At 40.1% G+C, this 12,498-nt stretch overlaps 1 long non-coding RNA gene across 1 annotated transcript; it reads right to left on the reverse strand.

The window, feature by feature from the left end:
• Nucleotides 1-6,867: 6,867 nt before the first annotated feature.
• LOC125688382 (uncharacterized) lies at nucleotides 6,868-10,131 on the reverse strand. Its single transcript, XR_007374701.1, has 3 exons — nucleotides 10,014-10,131; nucleotides 9,690-9,792; nucleotides 6,868-8,527 (listed from the first exon to the last, which is right to left on the reverse strand). It is a non-coding gene; the product is annotated as an uncharacterized LOC125688382 (long non-coding RNA).
• Between the last annotated feature and the right edge of the window lie 2,367 nt (nucleotides 10,132-12,498).

Raw genomic sequence — 12,498 nt, forward strand, 5'->3', positions numbered from 1 at the left:
ATGTGTCCTAAGGTTGCCCATCTCTGGTGTTTAACAGCTAAACAATACCCTCTCTTGCATTGATGGAAAAAGTATTTTACATGTACTCATTTGAGAAAAAAAAAAAAAAAAAAAAAAAAGCAGAATATTTGAATAGCCCTAGCCATTATGCTGCAGTATCAGAAATTTGGTTTGTCTTTCATGCGGTGCACTCATAGCTGTAGTGTCCCAAACCATCAGCCTGTAGGCTCATGCCAACCCATAAAGAATGTGAAGCATTGCTTTTCAAATTTAGTTTGTTTCTTTATTTACAAAGAAACTTTTATTTCCCATCTTCAAAATCTCCAAGATTTTGTAGCTGTTCCCATTTTTATAGCAAGTTGCTTCCCCTCCAGAAGATAGCAGTATAGAAAAAAATACATTCCAGTAGTGCTAATCAGCTTTTGAGGCTTAGAAGCTGACTGACCTTAGAACTAAGAGTCCTTTAAAAAGTAGTAGCTAGAGAGTAGATAAGATGTCAAAATCAGCTTAGACATGTTGATTTTTCATGATGATTTAAAGTGTATGTTTGAGTCTAGATCATTTGAAACAATGAACTATAAAACTGTACACTGTGCAAAAAGAAAGTCTATAGAGAGTGGATTCGATAATGAATTACTTGGAAGGATTACAAACGAGTTGTCTGAGCAGCCAGGGATCATGTAAGGAAAGCTAAAACCCAGATAGAATTAAATCTAGTCAGGGACATAAAGGGGGAACAAGAAAACATTCTACAAGTATATTAGTGATAAAAAGAAGGTCAGGGAGGATGTGGGCCCTCTCTGGAAGGAAAATGGAGACCTTGTGATGAAGGATATGGAGGAGGCTGAGGTGTTCAATTACTTCCTTGCATCAGTCTTCATTGGCGATGGCTCTATCTGCACCACCCAAGTTGCAGATAGATATGATAAGAACTTGGAGAAGAAGATCTGCATAATATAAATGAAGATCAGGTCCAAGACCACATACAGAACCTGAAGGAGCACAAGTCCGTGGGACTCAACAAGATCCATCCATGGGTTCTGAGAGAACTGGTGGGTAAATTTGCAAAGGAGCTATTCATCATATTTGAAAGGCCATGGCAGTCTGGTGAAGTTCCCACTGAGAGGAAAAAGGGAAACATAACCCTCATTTTCAAAAAGGGAAAAAAAGAAGATCCAGGGAACTACAGAACAGTCGGTCTCACTTCTGTTTCTGGCAAGATCATGGAGCAGATCCTCCTGAAGGCCCTACTAAGGCACATGGAAAATAAAGATGAGGTGATTGGTGGTAACCAACATGGCTCCACCAAGTCACTCCTGACAAAGTTGGTAGCCTTTTATAATGAAGTTACTGTGTCAGTGGAAAAAGGAACAGCAATTGACATCATCAACTTGACTTATACAAAGCACTGTCCCACATCACATCCTGGTCACCAAATTGAAAATAAATGGATTTGATGGATGGGCTATTTGATGGATAAGGAATTGGCTGGATGGTCACACTCAGAGAGTTGTAGTCAACTGGGGAAGACCAATGACAAGTGGTGTTCCTCAAGGATTAGTGTTGGGGCTGGTGTTATTTAAGATTTTTGTAGGCAACATGGCCAGTGGGATCAAGTGCTTCCTCAGCAAGTTTGCACATGGACACCAAGCTGAGTGGTGCAGTTGACAAGCTAGAGGGAAGGGATGCTCTCAGAGGGACCTGGATGGGCTCGAGAGGTTGTGTCAACCTCCTGAAGTTTAACAAGGCCAAGTGCAAGTTCCTGCACCTGGGTGGGGGCAATCCCAAGTACAAATACAGGTTGGGTAGAGCATAGCTTCAGAACAGCCATGAGGAGAGGGATTTGAGATATTGGTTGATGAAAGGTTCAAGGTGAACCAGCAATACACTGTACACTTACAGCCCAGAAGGCCAATCGTATACTGGGTTGCATCAAGAAAATTGTGACCAGCAGGTCAAGGGAGGTGATTCTGCTCCTCTACTCTGCTTTTATGAGACCCCACCCGGAGTATTGCATCCAGTTCTGGAGCCCCCAGCACAGGAAGGATGTGGAATTGTTGGAGCAGATCCAGAGGAGGGCCATGAAAATGACCAGAGGGATAGAGCACCTCCTCTGTGAGGGCAGGCTAAGAGAGTTGGGGCTCTTCAGCCTGGAGAGGAGAAGGCTCCAAGGAGACCTTATAGCATTTCCAGTACCTGAGAAACTGCAAAGTTTCTCAGAACACATGGATGGATCTTGTTGAGTTCATGGACTTGTGATCCTTCAGGTTCTGTAGGTGGTCTTGAACCTGATCTTCATTTATACTAGGCAGATCTTCTCCAACTTCTTATCATATCCAGGCCTACAGGAAAGCTGGGAAGGAAATTTTTAGAAGAGCAGGTAGCGACAGCATGAGGGGAAATGGCTTTAAGAGGGTAGATTTAAACTAGATATTAGGAAAAAATCCTTTCCTGTAAGGGTGCTGATACACTGGAACAAGTTGCCTAGTGAGGTTGTGAATGCCCCTCCCTAGAAGCATTCAAGGCCAGGCTGGATGGGACTTGGAACAACCTGGTCTAGAGGGAGATGTCCCTGCCTTTAGCAGAGGGGCTGGAAATAGATGATCTTAAAGGTCTCATCCAACTCAAAGCCATCTTGTGATTCTATGAATCCTTAGGAAACCAGGCATCCAGAGCTGTTCTGCTCACTTTATTTTTTTCTGTTGTTTTGGGATAGTTGATGTAATTAAACCTCTGTGTGTGAGGGCAAGTGTAAGCAGAGTGATATTAATTGTAATATTGAAAAGCAGAACCAGGACTGAGGCTTGTGCTGCTGAAGGTCCTGGGCAGAAAGAAGTGATGCCTGGAAGCATGTAAGGTAGAGACTAACCTGTCTGGGAGCAGGATAGATTATATGCTCACAAACCTCATGTTTGGTTTGTGAGGCTTAACATTCCTGCTGTTCATACAGGGCCCACCAAAAAGTAGCCAGTGTTGTCTCTACATTGCTCTATATACTGGTTCTTGTCTTTTCCTCAGGGGTGAAATAAGGACAGGCTTTCCTTACCGTGCTTCTCAGCTTTTGTGAATTTTAGTTAGCCCCCCTTATTTTAGTGGAGGGGACTTTTTTCACTGCAGTTTCAATACTTAAGGAATGTACTCTAATGTACCATTGTAATTTCAGTTAGTTTGCCTGTCAGCCTGATTATATAAACCCCCTTGATTTTGTCTTCTAAATACAGGAAAGTCTATTAGACAGTGTGTAAGATTTACTCCCTCCATTGCATTTGTAGCCGTAGGGAAGTCAGGGAAAAAAAGCTATTGTGTGAAGAAGTAACTGATTCTCAGAAAATGTAGTGATGCGTGTCACACTGTTGGAGAGAAGCAATAGGACCCCTGGTCTAAAGCACATGAAAATATTTGGATCCAGTGCCAAGCTTCTTCTGTGTCCATTGTTCGTGCAGAAGCCTGCAGTGGCAGCCTCTGCATCTAAGTCTCCAGTCTCCATGGGGCAGAAAGTCTAGGATATTTTTGAATATACATCACTTAATACCAGCTGTTTATCTGACTCTGTGAAGATCATCAATCAGCTCTTGAGCTGGAGTTCACTCCTCGCTGGTGCTAGCTCTCCACCGTATCTTGTCAGTGTGATTATGTATATGTTCATATTTGACACAAATGGGATCATTACAGTGCAGTGCTCAAGGGCCTGATAGTGTAAATATTTTTGGAGGCAGAACTTGTCTTTGTAATACTAAGACTCCCAAGAAAAGAGTGCAGCTTTAGCAGCTCCCTTGGATTTATGCAGATATACATTTGACCCCCAAACAAATCACTTCCTAGCCCTTTATCCCACTCCATGGTAACACACAGAATACCATTTTTCCAATTTTAGGAAAACACACTAGCAAGGATCCACTTCCTTTACAAAATGAAACAATTGCTTTTCCATTATACTGACATTTTTCTCTGTGGGAACTGCAAGGGAAAAAGCTCTGCTGAATGTACCTTGCTTTTTTGTCTTTTTAATACATGCTGTCTGGAATTAGAGAAAGGTATTCTATGCCTAAATATGATTAAAAACCATGTAAGTTAAGTCATTTTGAGCTGAGTGCATGTTATAAAAGCCACTGTGAGTCACAGGCAATTTTAAAGTCTCAGTTATGTGTGGTCCTTGTTTGGAGAGTATTAGGCATAAAGTTGTCAGACTGGAGCGCTAATGGGCACACTCAGTAGGTGTGATTTATGGGACTTTTTGCCTTCTGAGGATGAAGTCATGCAGTGTATCAGAGTTGCCTTGAAAATGAAGCAATTAAATTTTGTCATCTTTCTTCCAAAATTGTCCTAAATGGGGGTGAGTGCAAGCATGGAGGAGTGAAGGGAAGGGAGAGAGAGTTGATTAGATTCCATATGTTGATCAATGCTTACAATACTTTTTCTAAAGTCTTTAATTGAATTTCATTTGCTGAAGCCTGGTGCCGTGACTGGAGGCAAAAAGTACATCTTTTACTTGCCAGTTCTATTTATATATCTGTGAAGTAGATCACTGTAATGTGTACAGATGGGCAATAACTACAAAATTATTGCATAATTTTTCAAAATTTTATGATTGCCTTTCCTACTTCCTCTTAGAATAATGGTTCCACTGTACAGCCTGCAGACCATCCACTATATCTTTCATATATTTTACCACTTCAGCAGATTTTAATTTATTGGAGACACACTAGAAGTGGTAGGTAAATAATCTACAGAACAAATCAGATTTATAAGACAAGGAAGACTTGAACCAGTATTAAGTTGCTTTGGAGATCACTTGGTAAATGCAAGTATATATGATTTTTCATCTCTCTAACTTGGCAGAAAATAGCAGTAAGTGTGTGTGGGGAGGAAGTTAACTGAAAACCACCCACCACCAGCTTTACAGAATAAAGAACAGGTCTGTGATAGGATGTCTAGCTGGATAGAAAGTGTTTTTGTACAATTTGCAGGTTTAAACTTGACTCAGGGAAAGTTTCAGACATTCTGTGAGAAATCCAATCCTCTTTCAAGGGAGTAAAGCAGTCTTGGTGTTGCCACCCGGGTAGTCCTGTCCTGTGTCTGTCACTCTGTACTGTCCCTTCTACAGACCTCTCCATTCTGCTTCCATTTCTGAAATGATGACGTATTACATGTCTTTTTTTTTCCTGAGTTGTGATTATGAGTAAGTTAATTTGTTGATAAAATGTGTACTGGATATATTCCTAAAACAACTGGCTTTAAATTTGCTAATGGCAAAGAGAAGCTGGAATTTCAACCCCGCTTCTACGCATTATCTGGTACATTGTCAAAGATCATCTTCTTCTCCTGAAGGCAGAGCTAAGTGCTTTTGAGCAATATGCAGGTTTCTTAGCCTGACTTCTGAAAACTCTCAAGTCTGCAATCCTAAGAACCACTAATAAAAAAACAGTATAAGTGCCAGTTTGAACTAATCGATGAAATTTTTTTTGTTACTGGCTTAGGATTCCAAAGATGGCCCTCAAAACTTAAATCTAAACATCAAGAAATATATTCCATTTTGGGAACCCTATTAGAAATCTCTCAGAGACCCTTAATTTTCAAAAGAATTCAAGGAACTAGAGATCTTGACTTACAAAACTGCTTCATGCTGTATAATTAAATATATATAAATACCACAGTCTTATTGGGTAAAACATCCTTTCATTTATGAAATACTTAAACACAACACCCATGGAAGGTAAAACTGTAAAAGTATTCTTTAGAGTTAAATTCCAGTTCATCCTTCTTTGTTTAATCTTTATAGACAAAAATACCTGAATTAATAACTTCTATACCCACATTGGGCCAACAGTGGGTTTTTGTCCATGCTGTTATATTTTCATACAAACCTGGAATGTGAAAGATCATTTCTCATTTTTTGTTCCATAATTTTGTGATATTTCATGTGTTACATAATATTGTAACAGATTTCATCTCTGATACTCATTTTGAATAAAGGATGTGTGTTATGTTTTGTTCACATTTCCCCAAAGCATAAGGGTTCTGACTTTGCAGGTTGAATAGTCTCATCAAACTGGAACAACATACTTAGTCTCATTTCACTTCTTAACACTGTTATGGACAGACTCAACGTTCTCTAAGGAAAGTTTGTTTGTATTTTTTTCGCTGTAATCAGCAGTTTCAGAAGAAGTTGGCAGTTTCACTCAGAGGCCTCCTGTACCCTGACTGAAATCTCTCAGGTTTTAGACTCAGTTTTCCATAGAACAGTGGAAGGTAAATCTGTCTGATGCAAACACCAAAAAATTATGAAGTTTCCCTTTCACATACAGACAAGTTTCCCTCGTAAGAGGTCAAATTGCCTTAGATTCTCAGTCTCTTTGAAATGTTTACTCTTGCCTTTTCCTCTTTCTGTATTTTTTTAAATACTTCGACATAGTCAGATCTTCCACCATATGGAACTACTTCTACCTTCTTGTTCCCGGTACACACTTTCCCACTCCACATGATGACATGTGACCACTCAACTCATAAACAGGAGTTAGGGAAACAGAGGTTAAACCACGGGCACCAAAAGTGGTTTTGAGAATGCAAATGTGGAAAAAGTGGGATAATCCACAAGCATGTGGTTTGTTACCATCTGCCTCATGGTCTGAATGTATAATAAGCACATTCACCCATAGTTTACAATAGAAGGGATACAATGTTTTTTTTCCTGGTAAAATACTCTGCATCTTGGCTTGAAAAGCATGTTTGCTTCCCTTCCCGTGGTGAGGTTACAGGTGCTGCACGCTGCTATTATGGTCAATCTTTTCAGTAAAGATTCCGCACAGGCCAGGATACTAAACACACAACTCGTCTTGATCATGATGAATTGCCTATACTCTGACTCACTTTTATCTTTTTCCTCCTGCAGCCCCATCTAGTGGCTCACTGCCACTGTACATCTGCCATGTATCCTACCCACACACATATATGAATGACATTTGTAAATGGTTGTACACACCGATGTAGTGTATAAAAAATGCACAGCTTCACCTGCATGCATACACAGTATAGGGCAGAATTTGAAAGGCATTTAGAATCAGTCGCGCATTATTTAAGAGCCAGAGAGCTTCTACATGCAAGGAAAATCACCTTGCCTTATGGTGGCAGGGAGCTGAGGTAGCCCAGCCCTCAAGATGCAGGAACAGGTCACCTGCTAGGTGTCTGGGCATAGTCCTGCCACCAATTGAGCCTGCTTAAAAACCATCTGCACTGCTGCTCACAGGCTTGCCACACAAAGGAACTGACCTCACAAAGCTCATGCCAAGTAGGTCAGGAGTGGCTGTCAAGTACAACCGATAAGAATGATTGGATGTATTTTAAAAGCAGTGAAAAGTAGTATCTTCCCAGACTGTGTAAGCTATGCTAGGAGAGGAAAAGCTAGATTGCTGGAAAAGGAAGTCAACCCCTGGTTTTTGCACTTACACTTGTCTTTTCTGCAAATGTCCTTCCCAAATGTAACCATACAAATTTGAATGCTTTGTCAGTTGCCTCCCCAGTTAGCCCATCTTCCACCCTTCGTTTCTTTTCTGACCAGTCTCAGATACATGAGCACTATGGCACAGTTCTGCTTCCTTTCACCATTTACTTCAGGTGAGCCTTTTCTCAGGTGTTCTGAACTCTTAGCCTTTTTTCACACTTATTCTTTCATTCATTTAGAATTTCCATTGAAAACAGGCCTAAGGTGATTAAATAAAGGAAGAAGACCAGCTAAGAGAATAGAAGAATAAGACTAATAGGAGATATAGTGTCTCCAGCAGGAGTCAAGAGCGGATAATGAAACATTAATCATATGAGGAGCTGGTGAAACATCCATAATACCTATGTCCCATTTTTGGGAAATGATGGTCAGCACCTCCTTCCAAAGAGTCACCTTCTGACTTCAGATAACTCCTCCTCTAGCTGTGACTCTAGACTAGCATACGTGGTGTGGGAGGCTCAGCTCCTGGCTAACAGTGCACGGTTCAGCCAAGACACTTTAATACAGCTGCTTACTAGCAAGGAGAGTCTAATGATGCTGGAGGACAAAAGCTGTGTGAGACACTTGAACAGGTAAAGCTACTTCAGAGAAATGGTAAACCAAAAAAATTTTCCAGAAGCGTAGAGCTGACTTGAAGGTTGGACTAATTTATGAAATCTCTCACTAAGGATGTTAGCAACAGACTAGATCCACAGTTATAATTAACCACAGTGGCTGCTGTCAGTCAAGAATTTCTCCAAAGAGTGTGGGACATGGGACACAGTGCCATGTTTATGGTACAGCCCAGGTAATCACTTCTCCTGATGTTTCCTCTTATGTTAAGGGGGGGACCCTTTACATGGTTTCTAGATCTGCCATTCAAATTTTCACTTCCTCTCACCACACTCCTTGAAGTAACCACATCTTTTCACAGTACAAAGGTCTAATAGGACAAGAGCTAGTGAGATGAGGCTTAGAGGTTCAGCTCTCAGGCCTGCTGCTGTCAGACTTAATGCAGTACATTTCACCTTCCTTGTTATAATTTCCCACCTGCAAAAAAAAGCAGAGTTAATAATATTTAACTACATCATGGTACTAAATTTCAGTTTAAATAATGGTTTGCAGAGCACTTTGAAGTGCTCACTTGAAATAGGCAAACAATAATTAACATTGCATATTTATTTAGCGAGCTTTCCTTACCAGGCACAATCTGCCTAAAATTCCCCTTTCAATAACTGTTTGCACTGCTCTAGGAAAAACAAAGTGGTTCATCCAGTATGTTTTCTGTGGGAAGGCTTTTTACTGCATGAATCAGGTAGCTGAAACTTGAATAGATGAGCTGCCAAGACAAGAAGCATACAGACTCCTGAATGGGAGGGAGAGATGAACAGATACACAAATGTTCGTGCTCCCACAGAAGCATATGTCTTGTGCCACTCAGCCTGAACAACACAATGACAAAGCTGATCTTCACTTCTGAGCTTGTCCAAAGCCAGTCACTCTGGTGCTCATAAGTATGGGTGAATGTGAAAAACACCAAGATAATTTGTTCAGGAAAAGTCCCAGATCCAGCTAGTTGTTACAGCAAGTTGCACTCTGTTTATGGAATGGTTGTGGCACAAGTGATGCAAGGTGAAATGCAGCCCCCTACAGCAAATGAAACAGTACACAAGAAAACAGTCTATCTGGGAGTCTTTGAGGGATCCTGATTACTAGATGTACCTGCAGAGCTGGATAGAAGGTTGAGTATTAAGTGTGGCTTGAATGATGAACAAATAATTTCTCGGAAAAAAACTGTGTAGTTTTGGATAGAACTGAACAAAATAAATTTAGGTCAAAACTTTGAGTTTTCTATGGGAAAACTTAGTCCAGATTGACTGATATTTTCAAAATGCCGCTCTGTTGCTCTTTTTTCACATCCTTACCCCCAAGGTAAGATTGGAGGTTCCTAAAACCTATCCCTGATGTTATAAGTGAGAAGGGGGTGGTTCAAATCAAAGCTCTGTAATCTGAAAAAAGCAAGCAGGCTTTGCCTACTTAATCTGTACAGTATCAAACTTTGAAGATTGTTCTTAAAGCGTGTTGTGAAAATCTGCCTCCTAGTGGAGAGAAAGGCACAGGATAAATTGTAATCACATTTCAGTGGTATTCTGGGATCAGGAGCTCAACTGCATTGGCCAGGCCCTGGAGAACAAAAAATAAGAAAACACACCTGGTGATCCTCCTCTGCTGATAATGTTACATAACTTTTGAAGAGATCGTGTCATTAGGATTTGGACTTGATGAACTCTTCCAACTCTGGATATTTTGTGATTCTATAATAGAAGAAAATCACACACTGAAATGTCTTCATAAAGGTTTTTGGATAAACTAGAGCTATTTAATTACAGTGATAGTTCTTGTTTGCTTATGTCAGCATTTCTAATCTGAAACTTTCATAAAATGTGAGACAGAACCCTCAAAATAAGAAAATTAGTTTTAAAATCATGGCATTTCTAGAATAAATAAGCAAATAAATATCGAGTTTTTACTTTACCTCCGAATGACCTTCTGATATTTAAGGTTTTAGATCTCCTTTTCAAGCTGCCTTCTGTAATCAGTCAGGTTGGAAAGCTGTTTGTTTTTCTTTCAGAGAAAGCAGAGATTATATAATAACCACATGTTTTTGTCAGCTGAAATTGCAAGATCGTTAAATGAAGAAAAACTCAAAATCAACAGAGCTGTCAAACCCATAGCGTCTTCCTGCAATAAAGCTCTCACAACCCCCTTTAATCCAACATCCCGGCCCTGGGTGAGCCCCTGGGTGAGCCCCTGGGTGAGCACAGGGGCAGGGTCATCAGGGTAAGGGGATGCAGGAATATGGGATGGGATGGGAGGGAAGCCCATGCTCCAGGCCCACCATCCAGGCTGCTGACCTCTGCAGAAAGTACATGTGCCCACCTTGCCCCACAGCAGTTCCAGGAGCAGCTTTAACAAGACTTAAGATGCTGCCTGCGTAATGATCTGAATAATGAGGCTGAAAAAGATTTCAAGTTGTTACTGAATTAAAAAACAATTCAAGCAGTAAGATCAGACTTGTCCCTTTCTTTGGCTGAAGCTGACCTCAATGCAGAAGTGCCCTCTAATGTTGTTCATGAAAAAGAAAGTCTGCGTGCTCAAGCAAGGCTTCTGATAGCTGCAGGTGTATTTTTCTTGGGAAGCTAAATTTCTAGAGAAACAAAAGTTTTGATTAGTTTTATTTGGCAAGAGAAAAATGCCATCCTAGAGGAAGACTTTTTTTAGAAACTTTATTTTTCCTGCTAACACAGATATTTTGTTGAAAAAAGTTAAAAGGTTCAGAAGTTCATTGGAGAATTTATTGTGTTAGAAGAAAAAAAAGTGTACCATAGTTTGAAATAATTTTCTGTGATACTAACTTGTCTGAAGTAAGAATTTATAGGTTCAGTGTTCAGTGCAAAAGAAAGAGAGTTATTGTCTGTTAGCCAAAAACCTTGCTTTGCTAGAATGAGCTATGTAACGTGGAATTCCACTGATGATTTTTATTTTTTAGTGGAATGAGATCTAATGACTTTGGTTGCTGAAGTTTCCTTGCTATAATAGAGAAACACTCTTCACCATTGGGAAGATTCTTCTTCAGACAAAGCCAGGAATATTCAGCAAGCCACAAGATCATCTAATAGGTGACAGCTGGCACTTGAAACTAGGAAATGAAAATAGTGTACAGTCTTCATACATGCCCAGCAGGCAACAAATCTAGATGGTTTTGGTGTGGCAGATAGAGAGGTCACTATGAAATGAAATATTAATCTTTCTTCTACACAGCCAGAGCTCACAAAATAAAACTGCTGTGTGCAGAGCCTTTTAATATCATACTAAAAATAGGACTCCGCTACCGTACATAATATATCACATTCTGAGTACTTCAGCTTTAGGAAAACTACAGCAAAGATTTTGCTAATGAAGAGAATGTAGAAAGGGCAAAAATGGAGTTTCCTAATATCTTAGAAAGGCAAAAAAGGCACAAAGGAAGCATCTTTTAATAACATAGAACTGATTAACAAGAGAGCTTGTAAGAAAGAAACAAGAACATAACACAGGATAATTAGAAAAGACCTCCAAATAAGGCCCACTACTCAGATGGAATCAGCATATATTGCACTGTTTGTTGTGTGTGACTGCTGGAACAAGTGGGAACACCACAGATGTTTCATCTACCATATTTGAATTTACTTCCTCTGGCCTTCAAGTGATCTGATCCAGAAGAAAGTTCACAGCACGGGGAATAGCAAGAAAATTTGTTATAACATCCAAAACCAAACATGAGTAGAAATGTAGCAAGGGCTTCAAGTGACAGTTTCGCAGAGCATTGTATAAGGACTTCTTGCAGAATGCATCTGTGCTTCTTTCTCTGATCACACAAGCGAATGTATGTGCGCAAGGGAAGCAGCTTGCTTGTGACGTGTATGGGTCCCAGAGTCCAAAGCTCATACGGGGAGCCTCAACCTTCAGAAGGCAGCTGGGAGTTATTACTGTGGGTGGCTTCTTAGTTTGTTTTTCCTCAGAGGATCCTCAGATACTTCAAGCAGCTCCAGCCAGATTAGATAACCCTTTTGCAATTCCTGCTGTATAGCAGGTGAAACAATAAAAAAGCATTAAGTCAGGAACATTTATCTGTATTGAGAGATTTTTAATAAATTACAAATAAATATATCTGCTTCAGTCTTTTGAACTCTACCCACTTGTGTTTAGCTATGTATTTTTAGTGGAAACAAAATCTCTTTGAGTTGCAGACCCAATAAAATCACAAGCTATTTTTATAAAAATAAAAATAATCTGATCTGGGATTTAAAGTAAGGTGTGGTGGGACTGTGAGGGTGAAAAGTGTGACTGTGTATCAATAGCCAGTGGGGAGCTATTGGCAATTTCTTTACTTCCCCTTCAGCAAACATAAGATTTCCACAGAGAACATGATGCCACATCTCTGTAACTTTCTGTTTCAGATGTAGTTTGTGCATTTCCCA

This window comes from Lagopus muta, chromosome 1, assembly GCF_023343835.1.
Source record: "Lagopus muta isolate bLagMut1 chromosome 1, bLagMut1 primary, whole genome shotgun sequence".
Lineage (NCBI taxonomy): Eukaryota > Metazoa > Chordata > Aves > Galliformes > Phasianidae > Lagopus > Lagopus muta.